The 20195-nt window shown below is 43.7% G+C and overlaps 1 protein-coding gene across 6 annotated transcripts in view; it reads left to right on the top strand.

The window, feature by feature from the left end:
• ZMIZ1 (zinc finger MIZ-type containing 1) overlaps positions 1-20195 on the top strand; it is a 362798-nt gene that overhangs the window by 179802 nt on the left and 162801 nt on the right. The window lies entirely within an intron of this gene.

The raw sequence follows: 20195 nt of genomic DNA on the forward strand, positions 1-20195 counted from the left end.
AAACTAAAGTACTGCTTATAAAGATGTACGGCAACAGTAAATCACAGGTCAGAAGTAGCACTTTGGAATTTTCAAAAGAATGAGAGTAAATGCAGAATCACTTACAGCAGCAAAGTAAGTTAATTAAAAAGCAGATTAATTGTGAATGTCCTGTTTAATTTTAAATACCGTTGCTATTTCTTTTCCCTGAAGAAAGAACAAGTTTAAAGCCTAAACTTCATTGTTTTCTTAGATGACATATTTAAAAATGAGAAATTGTTTAGCTTTAAGCTGGCCTGGTTGTGATTAGGAGGTGGTTAGTATTCCTCCCATGTCTTGCTGGGTAGGCTAAAACCAACTACTTGTTACCTGAATTAATTCCAGCTTTCTGCTATGGTCCTTTTTTTTCACATCAAGTTAGCAACACCAAGTTAGCCAAACCAACCCTGTCCCTTGTCCCACCGCTCTGTTTATGAGATGAAGATGTGTGCTGTGCTATTGGAATCCGTGAAGAATGTGGTATCGGTTTGGTTACTTCAGACAAACTGTTTTTGACAGCAGCTGTCCACCGCTGGGATTTCCCTCAGCAGTGTTCATGCTCAAGGCTTTCGTCGGTGGGCATCCAGAGCAACACCTCTGTAAAACTGCCCATCTTGCTACAGGTTTGCAAAGCAGTAGCTCAAGTCCTGTCCTTTCCCACACCCTTTTCCTTTTCATTGGACTGCATGGGAAATCCTGTTGACCACGGCAGGGAAATTATTCCAGTGCTTAAAGGGAACTACAGGAAAGCTGGGGAGGGGCTCTTTATCAGAGAGTATGGGGACAGGATGAGGGGGGATGAGTTCTAAGCTGAAAGAGAGGAGACCGAGATGAGATATTTGGAATGTTTTCCTGTGAGGGTGGTGAGGCACTGGCCCAGGTTGCCCAGAGAAGTTGTGGCTGCCCCATCCCTGGAGGTGTTCGAGGCCAGGTTGAATGGGGCCCTGAGCAACCTGATCCAGTGGGAGGTGTCCCTGCCCATGGCTGAGGGGCTGGAACTGGATGAGCTTTAAGGTCCCTTCGAACCCAGACTATTCTATGATGCTAAGAAATAAAATCCCCAGTGCAGGTGTGCTGTGCTGTCTTGGTTCGAACCGTGCTGGATCAATGGAGAGCACCATTTACTGTCGTACCAAACACAGTTATGCCAAAGCGGTTTTGGACTTTTTTCAAGGAATGAGAGATTTAGGCATCTTCACAATTTGTTTGCATGAAGTGTCATACAGCATGAAGATATACTCCTTTAACAGCCCTGAGAATTATGTGGTGTTAGGCATATTTGCATAGAATGAAAACAGATTAAATTAATTCCCTGTCTTTTTCTGGTGGCATTCTTAAGAGGAGTTTTTAGGTACCGACTGACCTCAAGGTCACTTTTTTTCTGTGTTGTGCTAACCCAGATGTAGAAAGGGACACAGGCTGGAGAGCTGTCTCCAGAGGCCATGGGAAACTAACTGTTCCTGCTCTTCAACACATTTCTGACCACTGGAAGGTGATGGAATACAGGAACTAGACCCTGCGAATGTATCCGATGCTGTTGCACGCTGTTCCCTACTTCAGCATTGTCTCCTTTGTTGGCTTGATCTACTGTTGGGTATATCCTGCTTAGTGTCTGCTTAAAAGCAATTAAACAGGATATATGTCACCATCAGTAGGAAATGGCCACCCTAAGCATATAATGCACCTTTTAAAAGAATTCATATGTTTTGTTAATGTCTCTTTTGCAAACCAATCTAATTTTTTGTGTTCAGGAATACATGACAAACGGTTCGAACTTTCGCGCTTGTGTGTTTCTGGTAACACTTTGATTTGTGTATTCAGTATTCATGGTGCTCCGTATATTGTTGGTTGCTTCATCCACATTACGCTATTTTTCTTTTTTTCTTTTAAAATGGTTAGCTGAAACTTCTGACCTAGAAAAAAGAGTGATAGATTCTTTGCAGTTGCTCTTCATTCTGGGTAAATAATCATTCAGGCATAATTATGTGCATCTCTTCGTACTCATGAATATCTACTGCCTGCTTGACTAGCTGAGAGGGGAATATACATGGCCCTTACAAATCCTTCAGAATTGGCTTTTCCTTGTATTGTGTTTAGGAAAAAAATAAAACAACGACAAAAACAAATAGATAAAAACATCTAAACCAATCAGAAATCCAGAAAATTCTGTTTTCTATTTGCTGACTTTGTTTTTCTTGTTGGTCAGCTGCTCACCAGAGTAATTACTATGAAAACTGACATGTAAGAATGTCAGTGCCCCCTCCCTGGAGGTGTTCGAGGCCAGGTTGGATGGGACCTTGAGCAGCCTGGTCTTGTGGGAGGTGTCCCTGCCCAAGGCAGGGGGGTTGGAACTGGGTCAGCTTTAAGGTCCCTTCCAACCCAAACCATTCTATGATTCTATGAATAAGTGTCCTGAGTTACTCTCCAAGAATAAAAAAAAAATTACTAGAAGTAGGGTATGCTCCATAAGTGAAGTCAAACCTAATGAAACTTGTAGGGAATCTTGTCATTTGAGATTCCTGTGCCACTTAACGAGTCACAATACAGGTCAGTATAATCATCAAGTTTTTGTGTTAGTGGCTCAGTAGGGAAATGAAACTTTTGGAAGGTGTCTTGTTCTGAAAATGATATGTGGAGCATTTTGGAGGCTCAGTTCTACACATCATGAACAGATGCTTCTGAACTAATCTTAAATGTCACATTATATGCATAAACCCTGAAGGATTAACAATATCAGGATTCCCTGAAAGTGTTCCTGGAGGTTTAGCTTAATACGCTCTCCCAGGGAAGCATTCCACCTACTAACTTGATGCATCCTTCCAGGCCTTCCCAAAGGCTTTCTCGCTATATGCGGATCCAAATAAGGCCGGGGAGAGATGACAAATGCAATAAATTGCAAAGCAGTGGAGCTTTGAAATTGCAAGTAAAAATAATCTGGTCTCAACAGAAGTGAAATCATGAGATGATTTTGCATTAAAAATGGAGTCATCAACATCTGGCGGAGGAACAATCACAGCTCCATAATTATGACTGAGTTCCAGTAGTTGGGAGAAATACAGATTATTGAAAACATAAGTTAATTTCCTGCGTAGCAAATGCCCACCTTAGTATTTCAACTATTTCAGTGATTCTTCAGAAAAGCTTTTACTTGAAAATAAAACCCCCATAATAATTAAAAAATTAATAGAATTGTGGAATGGTTTGGGTTGGAAGGGACGTTGAAGCCCACCCAGTTCCAACCCCCCTGCCATGGGCAGGGACACCTTCCAATGGATCAGGTTGCTACTTCACTGCTGTCCAAAAATATAGGTGTTTGTGATGGATGCTCCAATAAACCCTGTAACTGCAGAAGTATCGACAGCTACGTTTTTAACATAATAACATTTTTTCTCTGACTTGTATGTATGAAATGTTGGGGTCAGATGAAAAAAAAAAAAGAGAAAATATTTCCTTAAGCCTCTGTTAGATTGAGTTCCTGTCTAAACAGAAGATAAGGGAGGGAGTTTTGCTGCAGTTCTCTTACATCTACACGGATTTTTTTGCAATGAGGCTGTAATGTATGTTAACATTATGCTGACATGGGCAGCTCCAGCCAATACGTTAAAATTGTTAGGTAGTTTGTCTTTTTGACAGATCTTGTCTCCATGTCTGGCAATTTATATGACCTTCCAACTCTGATATTTTCCTTGCTGGTGCGTGGCCTAAATGGCTCCTTTCTACGTACCGGCCCTGCTTCATTCTTAGAGACTGACAAGGCAGCCCATGCTTCGCTGACCCTGCGCGGAGCCCACTGGGTCATTGGTGATGATAAATGCTGCTTTATTCCGTTGAGTGTTAAATTGTTTGTTCAATTCTTGAACACGTTTTGTTAAATGAATGTTTTAAGCTAACTTCAAAACGCAATTTCTTGCAGGTAGGGACATGGCAGTAGGATACAAAATACATCATTTTGTGAGTTATTTTCCCTTTATAATCTAGTACATGGGATGATTCATAAGAACCTAGACCAAAACTAGGCATGTTCTGCATGATGGATGAATTAAACTGCAGAATAAAATCCCTGTGTCTGGAACAAATCTGCTAAACCTGACTTGCGTGAACTGTTCTCCCATGTTTTGTAACAGTTGTTGTTCAGTCTTGCAAGAGTTTACATACTTTTGTATATATAAATTGACTCTTCCCTAGCATTTCATCCTATTGAGTCTGTGCATATGTGCGAATCATAGAATGTCTGGAGTTGGAAGAGACCCACAAGGATCATCTAGTCCAACTCCTGTCCCTGCATAGGACAACCCAAACATTCACCATGTATGTATGTGTTTGTATGTGTTAATTTAATCAAAACTTTATAAATAGCAGCTAGTTGTTTTTTGCTAGGAAAAAAGCTTATTCAAAAAAAATTTATGCTGGTGAATTAGTTCTTCCAGGACAGACAGAAAGCTCTTGGGAAGTTTGCTTCTTAGACTCATCAGAGGTTTTGTTCCCCTGGCTGTACAGTAGTTTTGCAGTTGCTGTGCAGTCCATTAGTGATCCTTGACTCTAGGACAGGTGGGCATTAAAAGCATTTGTGTTATGATACTGAGGTTTGAAGAAACTTGAGTGGCAGGTAGTAGAAACCAATCCTTTTGGGAGTTTTGAACAAGTCTGTAAACAGAGGAGAGTAAAGATGGCAACTGTGATACACTGGGGCTGAATGCGTGGCAGAAATAAACTACCTTTTGTCCTTGGTGGCACCTGAGACGCTTGAAGATAAATGCGAATCATCCTAGAGAACAGATTCCTAAATTGGTTTTAAGTCATTGTAGTGAGTAAGGTGACTGTCGTGCTGTGCTCTGCACTGGTGCAGCCCCAACTTGAGTACTGGGTGCAGTTTTGGGCACCACAGGACAGAAAGGATCTGAAGCTACTGAAAAGCATCCAGAGGAGGGCAAGGAGTTAATGAAGGATTTAGAGGGGAAGCTGCATGAGGAGCAGATGAAGTCACTTAGTCTGTTCAGCCTGGAGAAGAGGAGACTGAGGGAAGACCTCATCACAGTCTGCAGCTTCCTCACAGGGCGAGCAAGAGGAGCACAGTCGCTTGTCTCTTCTCTCTAGTGACCAATGATAGGACCTGAAGGAATGGCAGGAAGATGTGCCAGGGGAGGGTTAGGTTGCACATTAGGAGAAGGTTCTTCCCCCAGAGGGTGGTGGAGCACTGGAACAGCTCCCCAAGGAAGCAGTCATGGCACCGAGACTGACACTATTCCAGAAGCATTTGGCCAACACCCTCAGACATATGGTGTAAGTGTTGGGGTTGTCCTGTGCAGGGACAGGAGTTGGACTTGATGATCCTTGTGGGTTCCTTCCAACTGAGGACATTCTATGAATCTCTATTCTTCACATCAGCTAGAAACAGAATAGGACAACCTACGAGGGGAGGGGGGGTTGGGGGTGTTAACATGTTCTCCTCATGGCAGCTGAGGAAGGACAGAGTTAAGCGATAGGACAGTCTAATGGTTACATCGAAGGTTCAAAATTGCTTGTGTTGTCACCTTGGCCGAGTCACCTAGAGAACACGCAACTGGGTTCCTGGAATGCATATCTGCTCTAGAAGAGGCCTGACTATCACAACTGCAGTAAAGAGCCATTTTGGCTCCCTAAACTAAAGTCAAGCTTTGAGTGAAATACGGTCCCACGCACCAGTTTTGAAAAGCTTATAATTTTGTTACTCATCAGTGGAAATAAGTCACCACATTGCTATGTGATGTCATACTCATGCCCCAAAATTTTTTCAGGCCTATTGGAGGTAGTGAAAAAGAAATTTATGTGCAAACTGGGTCCGCTGTCATAGAATGCAAAAAAAGGCAAGAAGCTTGAAAATTAGTTGGCTTGTTCAATGGATTTATGATGCTCGTGGGTGGTAGCAGGTCATCATTCTGTGGAGCTGGGATGTACAGACTTCTTACTGTTATCTCAAGCATCATGGGATATTTTCAGAGGCTGAACTGATCAGGCTAATGCATTGTATTTCTATAGTTACAGACCTGGCATTTTAGGGTTTCCATTTATTTGTTTTCTTTGTTTATTGTTAACGAGCTTAACATTGAATTAGGGTAGGTGATTAATAAACACTGATCTTTTTACTGGAAATCTTACAAAGATCTTTATAGTACTCTAATGATAGCAAAGGAAAGTGATTTTGCTTAACTTGCACTCTACAAACTTTGTGGCAGGGTCTTTTTTATGTATATTTTCATTTTTTCCTTTGCTTGCTGATACAAATGACTTCCAATCCACATCTGTTTGCATACTTCTGGGCCTGGGCTGTCTGTGGATAACGTGGCTTACTTCTTCCTGGTGCATATAGCTTCCTTCCTGAACCAAACCTTCTGGAGTCAAGAAAGGGTTCATGCCCTGATTTTGTCCTGCCCTACAGATGGTGATAATGCCTATTATTATAGTAGTAACTCTGTATTTGAGCTGGTAGGAAAAAGAGGTTGTCAAATAAATCTCATACTTCTAAAGAAGAGAAGTAGCAGTTGAAAAGAACTGAAGAATCGTGCTTTATCCCATGGTATTTCATAGAAGTAGGAAGAGACTGTACTTTATCATATCTTGTATTATGTCTGTCCCACTTGCCTGTAAATCTTCTGCATTTGTGCCAACCTGTGAAAACACTGGCGAGTTTTATTCTCTTAGACTTTTCTTTTAAAATTATTCTTATTTGCCAGCAGCTGACTTAAGGACTTGTTTGGTAAAAGACATTTATGTAGTTGTTTGCCTGTTTCTTATGCTTTGTACAGTTGGAAAAGTGAAATTGTAAGATGAGAAGTGTAGAGAGAGAAGATAGACACATTCAGTAGTTTACTGTCTGCCTGTTTTGAATACCACCATCACCTTCAGAGGAAGAACTAGGACCGACCAACTCTTAAACAGCTGATAGACAGCATGGAAAGTTAAGAGAGTAGAAGTTTCCTTATCCAAGGCTGTGAGCATCTGAATGTATTATAAAGGACAGTGGAGCTGGATTCAATTTTTGGCCTATGGAAAATGGAGGCAAGGATGGCTCAAAGAAGTCCTTAATTTGAAGCAGTGGAAGTTAATGAGATGGGTTTTTGTTGGGAAGGAAGAGCTGCTGTTTACACGACTCCTCCTTCATGGCTTGATTTATGTCCAAAGAAGCAAAATCAGAAAAAATAAAGCCTCTCACATCTGGTGCTAACTGCCTGAATCGGTTCCTCTGTCCAGGTGGGGCAGGAGGGATCTGGTTGCTCCCACAGCACAGCCTGTTTTGTACCAGCCTGCCCTTCCCTTTTACATCCTGTAATGTGGTGTAGTGGGCAGCTAGGCTTTTTGAAAAACGAACTACCTTTCAAAAGCTGTCCCTCCAGATTTCACATTTAATGAAGCCCAGCTAATCAGTGAAAAGAAGGTGCCAAAATACAGCCACTCAAGGATGACAAAATCAAGAGCAAAGGATGAGGAGAAGATGGATAGAAGCAGTTTTATTCTCTTAAAGGTTTGAAATTGTCACAACAACATATTTATCCTTGAGTTCATCAGAACCTTTTGAAAAGGCCTACTGGTTTCCTTTTCGGGGGGAGCCGTGCATTGTTTCAAATCAGACGTTGCACTTACTCCTGCCTGCTGAAGACTTTGCTGCACGGCTGCTCTGCCAGCTTTGTATGCGTGTCACCAGCCCGTCACGTTTGATCAGAATGAAAGTCGCTCCAGAGTACGTCTAATCAGGCAGGGCTTCAGAAAAATGTGAAGGCTATAAAGCTGACCTCCCGAGTCTGTAGTGGTGCCGCTGGGAACAAAGAAGAGAAGTGTGTAGCTTTTTGAGGTCTGTAACACTGTGTTGTAATAACTGTTTAAACAAAAAATCAGAAAGGAAGGATATGAGTAGAAGAAAAGAAAATGCCATCTGGACTTAAACTGCTTTTATCCAGATGTCATCTGGATGTACGGTGTTAAGTTTATCAGGTTCATTTAATTCTATATTTGGAAGTCAGGCTGGATGTTTGAAATTCTGTCTGGAAATTGCAGGAAAGGTAATAAGAGATGTTTTGTCATTAACTTATAGCTGTACATACATTAAAGGCTGTATTATATCCCTTTCATTCTTTATATTATGCTAGCCTGGGGTAGACCCTGTCTGAGTTGTGATCTGCGTTAGGTGCTTTATGTGTATTCGGTGGAGATAGCATCTACCCTGAGGAGTTCTTGGTGTCATTGGAAAGCCAAAGGAGCTGAAGAAGTGAAGTGTTTGGCCGTGGTAAGTCAGGAGAGGAGCTCAGGTCTCTGTTCACAGGGCTGACTTTGCCCTGTGGTTATGGGAAAAAGCTTCTGGGCAGATACTTCATAGTAATGACAGTGGAATGAAAAACAAGACTGTCATAAGTGTCTTAATTTATGGACCACACTGTAAATAATTCATTAGCAATAGCATTTCTGTTTACGTTGTATGTAATAAAAATGGGAAGTCTGCTTGCTTCAGTTTGAGAAACAGCGGTCACTCCTAAATTGTCGGGCTGGCTCCTGGCCTATTCCACCCACAAGAGCAGTGGTGACGGGAATTGTGCCCACATCGTGGTAGCTTTTGTTCAGACCCAATTTAGCATTTGTATAGTTGCTGCTTTCAAATACTTCAGAGGATTTTAAACCACCTGCTCAATATCTGCATTGTATTCTTCAAATGCCATTTCAGCTTTGCCCGTGCTGTCACCCGAGGGTGAGAGACCTGGTGGAGCTACACCTAAGAGATCTGAGCTCTCAGAAGAAATGCTACTGAAATCTGTTCCTGATTATCCCAAGAGGTTTGTGAGCAGAGCAGGTGACAGACTTTTCACCAGGGAATTCATTAAACCTTTGGAAACTGAATTCTCTGTTAAAATTCTTGGTAAAAAGCAACTTACTTCATGGGAAGTGTAGAATTCGCTTCATCTGCCTGTAAAGTAGGTCTGGGACACTAGCAATTCTCAAAGACCAGATATAAAGGTCCTCTGAAGTGATAAGACAGTGACAAAACAGAAAAGGGCGGTGCAGATATCTGATCCATGGGTGTTCCAGTTAAAATCTTTCTCGAAGGTAGCAGACTTTGCTGTGTAAAGCTCCTGCAGTGCTTTGTGATCTGGGTGTTTAGAATTTCCACCTTACTGGAATTATGGGCACTTAGAAAACAGGAAAAGCAATGACTACGTTATAAAGAGTCAAACAGTAGGGGTTTGTGCAGCTTTGACTTTATTGGAATGAAGGCGCTGCAGTTGAAACTAGTTTTTAGATTGCATTCTTATCAAAATCGACTCTAGGATGTCAAAAATATTTCTGGGCTTCTTCATAAAGTTTTGGTGGTAATGGATGTCATGGTCACTTCAGTTGTATTTCGGGTGCTTGAATATTAACTGTTGAGACTAACATAAATAGCAGTCACACTTCAAGCCTCTCACTCTGTTGTGTTCACACAACGCTTTGTACTAAAGGGATCCACAGTCATTTGTTTTGCTTGTCTAATGCTGGATCCTTTTACTCGGACTGTCAGCAAAGTTTCTTATAATTTAGGATTTGATGATGACTTAAAATATTGCATGTTTGTCTGCAGGACAATTCCATAAAGCCAAATATCTTTATTCAAATACCTTTATTTAATAAAACCAATTCAAATATCTTTATTCAATAAAACCAAATTCCTCTAGAGGGAGGTGTCCCTGCCCATGGCAGGGGGGTTGGAATTAGATGATCTTTAAGGTCCCTTCCAACTCAAACCATCCTATGATTTTGGATTTTAATGTGGATTAATACAGATGGATCTCCAATCAGCTGCCTTAAAATGAAGATGATAAAATAGAGTATGGAGCTCACCAAAACTCTAGTTCTGTTGTGTGTAAATGTCCCATATCTTTAGTTTAAATTATTTTACAGAAGTGGCACCCCCAGCACTTAATTGTCATGATTCAAAATAAGGGGAGAAAGAGAAACCACATTAGGGTAGCCACTGAAAGCAGCGCAGAAAACGTAATCTGACTACCAGTGACTCTGTTTCTCTGGCTATAAAAATTCACAGCCATCTAATTTCTACCTTATTTCTTCAGCTATATTTAGCCCTTACAGGTTTTGCTGGTCCTCCTGGAATTTATCTTGCTACCGTTTCTGGGGAGTTGGGTAAATCTTTACTTAAATTTCATCAGCACAGACCAGGATAATGGCAGATATCAAAGTTATTGGAGCTTGCATCCCAAAGCAGCTATTCAGTTGCTCTGTTCTCTAGAGACTTTGTTGATTGAGGTAATGTTGCTTTTCTTCCTCCTCTCTTTCCCTCTCCTAGAGTGATTTTCTCCAAAGGAGTGATGCATTCCCTGGTGGCTTACCAGAAAGAATTGGTCTTGGGAGCAATTTCTTAGTTATCATAGGCTGAAAGAGGAGGTGAATAAATCTTATGTTTATAGACCATAAAGAGAAATTACCGTCTACTTTGACTACATGCCTTCTTCAGCATGCTAAACTTAGGAAAAAAAAAAAAAAGGAGTCCAAATCAATTCTCATTCCTTTATCAGGTGCAGTATGGTTTGGGGAAGGGGGATTGTTACGTTCTTTGTGTTGCCACCCAGAAATGAGTAGAATAAGTTGTGGTGATGCAGTATCACAAGAAGGAATCAGCAGACAATTTCCTTCAAATCCTACAGTGAGCTTCCAAAACATGCCTGGTTTCATCAGATAAGTAAGAGGACATTCAGTGTCAGAATGCAAATCCTTCTCGTTTCTAATTCACAGTGGGCTTGAGATGTTTCTTGGTAGGAGCGCTTCTTTGGTCTGTCCCAAGAGGTATATAAAAACCTCTGTTATATAGCAGGCTGTCTGGTTCGAGAGAAATGTTATGGGAGCGTAGCAAATACAAAATAGCATCTTCACTTTTTGATAGGTTATTGTTGAAAATATTTGCTGCTAGTGCTACTTCTCCATCTCTTTTCTCCTGCTTCTGAGAGCATCTTTACACAGATAGATTGAGTCGTTACTGTTTTCTCTGGACCTTTAGAAAATGCTTGTATTAGGTCATCTTCTTTAGCTCATCTTTTAAGTTTTGAGCAAATAACTTGGATGAATATGTCAAAACCGGTTGGCTTTCTTTAGTAGCTGATGAATGTCTAGCAAAAGCAGGAAAAAGTTTACTGTTCATACACGTTCTTTGTAGCACGTCCGTAAGCTCAACCCCCATAAGGCCTGTAAGCCAGATGATGTTAGCAACACTCGGTGCTTATTGCAGTGTTTGGTAGGCAAACACAAAGCATTTTCCACAAATACTTTACGTCTTACCACAGAACCTCTGAAAGAACTGAGCTCTCATTAGGCAAATAAGTGGGCATCACATGCTAGAATGCAAATCCTTTTCAGTTCTTGTGCTCACCTGATTTCCTCTGCAATCATCTCACTACGCCCGAAAGGTGGGAAGAGATGCTGGATTCTGCCTCTGTTTAGGAATTTGCAATTTATCAGGGAGGGTTTTTTTACAGCATTGTTGTATGACTGATCAGGGACGCTGGTTATGAAATGATTTGAGTGCAACCCTGCAAGCTTTTAGGGATGGCTCATTTGCTTGTAGCTGTCCCGTTGAGAATTAGCAATTCTTACCTGCAAGCTACAGTACATTTAATAAACCACTGGATCAGTGGATTCTGCTGTGGAACTGTCAATGTTTGTTCTAGCAGATCTGTCTATGTTGGAGTGTGCAAAGCCTCTGAGAGCACTACAGCAGGTCTGTCAGCCCCCACTCCGCAGGAGCACGCTTCTCTGCACTTTTGCCTTTAATTTTGTTATTACCTCTTGCTGTTTTAAACTGCAGTGTCCTTTTCCCTCCTTGCTTTCCCTAAAGATAACAAGCTGACAGAGCTGATGACACCAGGAGCTGGGTGGAATGCAGGGAAACCAACCTTGTAATATAAGCATGCAGCAGGGCAATTATCCGAAACCAGGATCTGCAGATGCTGCTCTCGCTCTGAGGAAACCAGTCATTTTAGCCAGCGGGCTGGAGGTGAGGGCTGCCAGCGCAGGAGGCAGTTCATGTGCTTTACTGTTAGTGCTGGCCAGTGACCAACATGTGCAGGGTCTCAAGAGCGCTCTCCTTAGCTAGAGATGTGGTACTTTTACATCCCTGCAATCCCCATCTTAGCTGGAGGGGGGTTGTCGTTTGGTTTGGGCTTTTTTATGGCTGTGCCTTAAGCATAGCTCATATCCTAATGCCGTGTGTGCGCTTCCAGCTCGCCCTACCACCTTTGCTTTTGTAATCAGGCTGCAGATGTGCTTCATGATTGAACAACTTCTGCGCACCGCCGCTCCTCCTCCCAGAGGAGTCCAGCAGGCTTGCTTATGCAAGCTGTCATGCTGTCTTTTTTTTTTTTTTTTTTCAAAAGCATGTGTGGGTTTGCTTTTGTGTGTATCCGGCTGGCTGTTCATGCCTGCATATAATAGGCTCTGTATATAAAAATGCTTCCAAGCACACTGCTGCGGAAACAGCTTCTTTAAACCCGACAAAACTGCCAGCCCTTGCAGCTCAAACCACAATAAATTACACGAACCCGCTCCCACCTCACTGAAGCTCTGCCTGCTGGCAGCACACACACACGCGCGCTCGCTTTCCCCCCTCTCGCAGTCAAAGATGATAGAAAGTCTTCTGGGGATTACTGCACATTTGTAGAGCAACAATGGAAAGCAGCACAGCACAAATATCTATTCTTCCTCCCCCAGCATAACAAACGTTGCTTTGTCTCACATCTGGCCCTTTTTAATAGCTCAGAGCCAACAGCAGTAGCTATTTAGCAGCTTATGGTAAACAAATCTTTATTAAAACAACTTCCTTTCTCAAGTGTTTGATGATTAAAATGGCCTTTCACCTGACATTTTATGCTCCCCCCCTCCCAAGCAGTGTATCTAGCAGGGGAAATAAAATAGTTGTCATGGATGGATATTAAACTTCTTCTAGTTTTAATATCAAAAGGAAAATATCATCAGAATGGTTTGGATTGGAAGGGACTGTGAAGGACCTCCCCGTAGCAAGCAGGGACGTCTTCAACTCAATCAGGGTTTTCAGAGCCCCATCCAACATGACCTTGAATGTTTCCAGGGATGGGGCATCTACCATCTTTCTTGGCAACTTGTGACAGTGTTTTACCACCCTTAGTGTAAAAAATTTCCTCCTAATGTCTAGCTTAAAACATCTCTTTTAGTTTAAAACCATTCCCCCTTGTCTTAATGGTGCAGGCCCTGCTGAAAAGTCTGTCCTCATCTTTCTTTCAAGCCCCCTTTAAGTACTGAAATCTTTAAGAGCATCTTTGAGAATTCTCTTACCGAAAAACGGACTTAGTCCTTTTTGTACAGTGTGAGGACGTACGCCTGTGTGTCTGTGCCTGTGTGAGTGTCTACGTGCTGTGCTGCACCACCTGACCTGCATGCTTTGGGGTCTGACTCCAGGTATGTGCGGGGTCGGTTCCACTGTGGGCACTGGGCTGGTATTGAAACAGAGAATCGCAATCATAGAATGGTTTGGGTTAGAAGGGACCGTGAAGGTCATCCATTCCAACCCCCCTGCAGAAGCAGGGACATCTTTAACCAGATCAGGTTGCTCGGAGCCCCATCCAACCTGACCTGGAATGTTCCCAGGGATGGCGCATCCACTCTGGCCTGGTATTGAAATGGAGAATTAGAATCACAGAATGATTTGGGTTGGAAGGGACCATGAAGGTCATCCATTCCTACCATGGGCAGGGACACCTTCCGGTACCGGGTCAGGTGGCTCCAAGCCCCGTTCAGCCTGGTCTTCAACATGCGTTTTGGGGCGTGATGCTCGGTGTGCGTGGGCTGGGCTTGCTGTGGGCACTGGCCTCCTCCTGGAAAGGAGAATCCATGCATTTTGATAACTCGTATCTGTGTAAACTCACCGAGGTGTCCTCCAACAGCCCCAAAACTCAGCGGTTTAGAATCATAGAATCATAGAATCATAGAATAGTTTGTGTTGGAAGGGACCTCAAAGATCACCGAGTTCCAACCCCCCGCCATGGGTAGTTTCAAGGAAAATGACAAGTGGGATTAGAGGCGTTCTGTCTCTGAACTGCCGCTTTTTGCTGCTGAGGGCCGGGGCGGGTCTGGAGGCGACGGGGCTGCCCGGGGCAGCTGCGCTGTTCCCGCCCGGGCTCGGCTCGGCGACGTTCGGCACAACTCGGCAGGGCTCGGGAGAGATCGGCTCTGCTCGGCGCCGTTCGGTTGTGTTCGGCAGCGCTAGGGTTGCCTCGGCGCTGTCCGGCTGGGTTCGGCTCCGCTCGGGCGCGGCGCTGCAGCGCCCTCTGCCGGCGCGGCGGGGAGCGAGCGGCGCTGCAGCCGCAGCCGCTCTCCCGGAGCCCCCCCCGGCTCGGGGCTCGGTCAGAGGCATTGATTACATACAGATTGTGTGCCCTCAGCAGATGCGCAGGGACTAATTCCCTTTAGCTGATGGAATAAATGGTGTTAACCAGCTTCTGTTCTGAATCAGGATGCGCTTGGAAGGAGAATGGGGTGTTTGCAAGCTGCTGGGGTTGAGCAGCTGTTGGCCAGTCTCCTTTAACATCTTTATCCATGATCTGGATGAGAGGATTGCACGCGCCCTCGCTCAGTTTGACGATGACACCAAGTTGTAGAATCACAGCGTGCCCTGAGCTGGAGAGGATCCACAAGGATCATGAGTCCAACTCCCATCCCACACAGGACAACCCCAACATTCACACCGTGTGTCCGAGGACATTGGCCAAACGCCTCTGTGCTATTGGCAGGCTGGGCACCAGGGCTGCTTCCCTGGGGAGCCGTTCCAGTGCTCCTGGAATGGCAGAGCTCTGGATGTGGGTGGCAGCCCTGGCCGTGAAGAGAGCGCTTCCAAAAGGAGGATTGAAACCACCCTTATCTACAAACGCACTGCAGTTTGCATCTGTACGGAAGCAGTGCTGAAACTTTTGGATTGGGTTTTTGAAGAGGCTGTTTAGGCTGCTTTAGGAACTGGTAGGGACTATGCTTTGCTAAACTGCTCTTCTTAAATCATAGAAGCATAAAATGTTTGGGTTGGAAGGGACCTCAAAGCCCACCCAGTTCCAGCCGCCTGCTGTGGACAGGGACACCTCATACTGGATCAGGTTGCTCCAAGCCCCATCCAACCTGGCCTTGAACGCCTCCAGGGATGGGTTATCCACAGCTTCCCTGAGCAACCTGGGCCAGTGTCTCGCCACCCTCACAAGAAAATATTTCTTCCTAAGATCTCATCTAAATCACTCCTCTTTCACCTTTAAACCATTTCCTCTTGTCCTGTCCCTGCACTCCCAGTCAAGAGTCCTTCCTCAGCTTTCCTGTAGCGCCTTTCAGTACTGGAAGGCAGCTATAAGGTCTCCGTGGAGCCTTCTCCAGGCTGAAAAATCCCAACTCTCTCAGCCTGTCCTCGTATGCATTACTGAAAGTCCAATTTCTCACCAAAGAAAGTGGCAGAGGGTTGTGAAGTGTTCTTTCTTACAGCCAGTGCACAATTTTAGTTTTGGAGAAGGGTTTGTAGTAGTCGTTTAATGAAAAAGATTCTGTATGTTTAGGGTTAAAAAAAAGTCTAACAGGTCAATACATCTGTTCCTTTAAAAAAAAAACACACTCTCCATTTTTGAGACATCATAAATATGGAAATGAGGGCCCTTTAATTACTGCCTTGGGCTATAAACTCACATGCTAGAGGGGAGGGAAGGAGAAAGGCAAAGAATAATTCACATGATTTTTTTCTTTCTTTCTTTTTTTTTGTTTAAGAGAGAGAGATTGGGTCTTTTCCTCAGAAAAGATACCAGGAGAATGAGGCTTTTTATTACTGAATTACTAGAAGGTGCTGAGAACACTTCTTTTTTTGTATATCACTTTGGATGGAGTTAGCATATAAAGCAGTAGCGTACGACCTTTCTGGCTAACACGTGCACTGAACAGAGGGGATTTGTTATGAAGCATTGGCTAAAATTCCTTTTTCTATCCCACCCCGCCAGTATTCTTAATCCCCATCAGCAATATGCCTTGCTGTCTCTTGAGCTGTTTGCAGCGCTTGAATCCCGGCAGGGTTTCTCATGTGGGTACACCAGGGGGACCTGGCAAAGTCATTTTTCACTTGGGACCTGATAAGTGCTCTGCTCTTATTCAGCCCTGCCAGTCGTTCTGTATCTTAAGCACCATTATTTGCAAGTACAGTGATCTTACTGCTACTTCTAAGACAGTGTGAGATCAACAGAAAGGACATTTTCTTGAGTTTCAAGATGTGGATGCGGGGAGCCAGACCAGAGAATGGTGGTACCTGTGTAGTTGGTATCGTAGAACCATAGAATGATTTGGGTTGGAAGGGACCTTAAAGATCATCCAGTTCCAACCCCCTGCCATGGGCAAAGACACCTTCCACTGGACCGGGCTGCTCAAGACCCCATCCAACCTGGCCTTGTTCCAGTATTGTTACAAGAAATTTAATTCTGCAGGGTTTTTTTTTTTCCAGGCAAATCAGTGTAATGGTAGTTACTCTGCCTTGGTGAAACTTAAGATCCATATGATAATTCTCACTTTCCATGTTTAATCTGTTAATTCTGAGGCCTATAAAAGAATAATTTCCAGATGAAAATGGTTTTCTGCTAATGAGGTCTGTGTTTTTTATAGCAGAAATGACTTAGAGCCAGTAATGCTCACTGAAAAAATTATTTTGTTTGATGCTCATACAATGTATCTAAGAGAGAGGTAAAAATTAGTCTTGGGAGGGAAGTGAGTCAGGATATTAAAAGCACGAAATGTTATTGGCATCGTGTGTGATGAGGCTTTATGTGTAGAATTTTGACTGTTCAGTTCATGCAACAGCGGTTTCTTGCCCAGGACAGTTAGCGAACTGAGGGGCTTCTCTTGACCAGAATAGAATAAATGAATTTGGGCTGGTGAAAGCAGCGAACAGTGAAGGGCTGGTGGATGCTCGTCCATGCAGTGAGGGGGGGCTCCATGACAGCTGGGGAGGGGCTCTTCATCAGAGTGCAAGGATAGGACAAGGGGAAATGGTTTCAAGCTGAAAGAGGGGAGACTGAGATGAGACGTTAGGAAGAAATGTTTTCTCATGAGAGCGGTGAGGCGCTGGCATGACTGCCCAGAGAAGTGGTGGCTGCCCCATCCCTGGAGGCGTTCAAGGCCAGATTGGATGAGGCTTTGAGCAACCTGATCCAGTGGGAGGTGTCCCTGCCCATGGCAGGGGTATGGAAGTGGTTAGACTTTAATGTCCCTTCCAACACAAACCATTCTAAATGGAGGAATCCAGGCAGGGCAAAGACTCTCTTAGCCATAGAGCACCAGTGGCATGAGAACAAGTCAGACTGAAGCGAAAATACTTCTAGCTACTACCAGAAGAGTGAGAATCGGAGAGCACGTCTCAATGGGAGCCATTGGGTGTTAAAAGCGGAACTATTTTTAGACTGAATTTGAAGACTTTATGACAGAAATTGTATGACACGCCTGCGTAGGAGAACAGGGGACTGCACTCCCAGTCCTGTCTCCCAGAGCCCCATCAGGCTCCTGCTCAGCCCTGCGAGTGCCTTTTGTGTGCTCTGTCTTTTGCTTCTCCAAATGGACTCTGAGAAGCTGTCCAAATGACAATTTGGACAAGTGCAATAGTAAGCTGTGGTTCAGGTAGCTGATCACAACCTTCGGTGTTGTTTATGGGTGACTGAAAGGCAGAGAACTGGGGTGGTATTGTATGTACAGTTCAAAATTCACCATGCAGGATAGTTTTTTGGCATGAGTGATGGTACACGAATGCAAGTTGTTTTCTTTGTCTCTGTCAAATCTCTCTGCAATCTCCCAGCCTGAAGTTTATTGCCTGTAACACCAGCAGCAGCTCCTGTTGCCGCTAGCCATGAGTTTGAGTGTTGGTATATCTGACTTGACTCGAGAATTGTGTTTTCTGGCAGTATAGAGTATGTCTATGTGTCTGTTGCTTGGGATAGAAACTCTTCGCAACTCGGCTCCCAGTTTCTCTGTGTGGCTGCATGGCACTAAGGAGTTTGAATAGGTGATGCCAAAATAGACAAAAATTGTGTTACTAAGTTAACCAGAAACAGAATATTTTGCTTAGTGGCTCATTAAGCAAAATTGGTTTAACTATTTTAAAGAAAAAATCTGTCTCAGTTTGGATTTCTTGAAATATTTCCACAAAAATCTATGTGTGTGTGTTTGTTTTCAGCATGCCCTTCTCCGTCTGCCCTGATGCTCCATTAAAATGCAGATATGTCCCAGCTCCTAAGATGGATCACTGCTGAAGCAGTGTCGTGTCTGGGCTAGTTTATCTCTTAATAAATACCTCTGCTGTCCATTGAGAGATTAAGCTTCGTGACTCCCGAAGGCTGTTTAGGGGTCTTGCAGGCAGATAAGACTCTGTTACTTGCTTTTAATAAAATATGTCAATTTACGTTTGTTAAGGGACTTTTGGATGGCATTTGATATTGAGAAGGTGGCACTGGCATAATCAAACGATAATACTTGTATGTGAAACTGGCTTTTCTATTTCATAAGTATTATAATTTATTGACAGGAGTGCTTTATTGAACCCTCTTGTGTCTAGAGTGTGGAGATGAAGAGCTTGAGCTGCTGTTACAAGACCTCATTTAGCTGTCTAGCAGAAAAGATTTCTTTCCCTGTGTCTAATCCGGTAGGAGCCATTGTGGAACATTATCAGTGAGGGACAGAAATCTCAGGCAGCCTGGGTGTGTGGGATGCACACGGATGCTGTGGTCTGGACTTCATCATACTGTGACAGCTGTGCAGTCAGGGTTCCCACCAAGGGGAACAGTGTTCCCCTTGAGTATGGCCAGTGTTGGACTTGTCGAGGTGCTTTACTGACAAGACCATAGAATCACCTCCCACTGGATCAGGATGCTCCAAGCCCCATCCAACCCAGCCTTGAACACCTCCAGGGATGGGGCAACCACGACTTCACTGGGCAACCTGTGCCAGCACCTCCCCACCCTCGCAGCAAAACATTTCTTCCTAAGATCTCGTCTACTCTTTCAGCTTAAAACCAGCCCTTGTCCTATCCCTGCACTCCCTGATAAAGAGCCCCTCCTCAGCTTTCCTGTAGGCCTTCTTTAAGTACTGGAAGATACTAAATCATGTGTAGTAGGGATGGTGAGTGGCCAGCTGCTCTCTAACCAAACAAATACCTGGAAAATTTGCTGTCTTGTAGGTGTGTGTAAGGATTAGAAAGGAATTTTTGCAGTGGGCAGCTCTCTGAGTAACAAACTGCTCAGTTGCTCTGCAGCAGCACATGAGGGAGAGGTTTCTGTGCGAGTCCAGGTCATTGCTCGTGATAGTATAATGTTTCATATAAATACAGTGTTAGGGTATGTATTTCTGAACCTCTGCTCACTCCCTGTTCATGAACACAAGGGAAAAGCCTAGACTTCACTGCTTTGTCGCAGTAGAAGTATACAGGAATTCGTAGGCAAAGACTGTTTTCATGTTACAATGCACAACATCTATGATTTCATTTCTGTTTCAAATGCCATGAAAGTGAAACAACAGAGTGTACATGTGTGTGTGAAGCATGTCTGTGGCCCGGAGAAGGGAATTACAGAAACAGACATTTGAAACTGTTCACATTAAGTCTGGACTGGAGTCTTGTGTAGTTGTGCTTAAAACGCCAATAGATGGAAGTCATGGTGCAAAGCCATTGGGTAATACGAATCATGGGTTGAAACTGTTGATGAGTTGTTGGCTTCTCTCTTTATGATTTCCTGTTCTGCCACTATAGGAAAACTGTAAGGCAAGGCCAGAGAGGGAGAATGGAAGGAACCCAGTGAAATGTGAACCATGACCAGACCAGGAGGCTTACTTACTCCCACTTGTGCTTTTAGTGTCTTGCTCTTGGTCCAAGGTTCGGTGGCATTTTGGTCATTCCTACCTTTCAGATCAGCAGAGCCGTTTGTGCCCAGTTTTTCCAGAAAGCAGGAACTGCTTGGCCCTTTGGTTTGAACGTCAGGCCTCTTCCATATGCACTGGGTTTTGCGTTCTGAAATTCTTGGTTGAGTTGTGAATCCCAGTCACTCTCTGTCTCCCTGATCATTTCAAGGGCTCGTTAAACAGATTTGCTAGTTGGAGGAGGGTCCAAAGTATGCCTGTTGCTTTTATTTTCAATATAGAAATGCAGA

The sequence above is a fragment of the Cuculus canorus genome, chromosome 7, assembly GCF_017976375.1.
Source record: "Cuculus canorus isolate bCucCan1 chromosome 7, bCucCan1.pri, whole genome shotgun sequence".
Taxonomy (NCBI): Eukaryota; Metazoa; Chordata; class Aves; order Cuculiformes; family Cuculidae; genus Cuculus; species Cuculus canorus.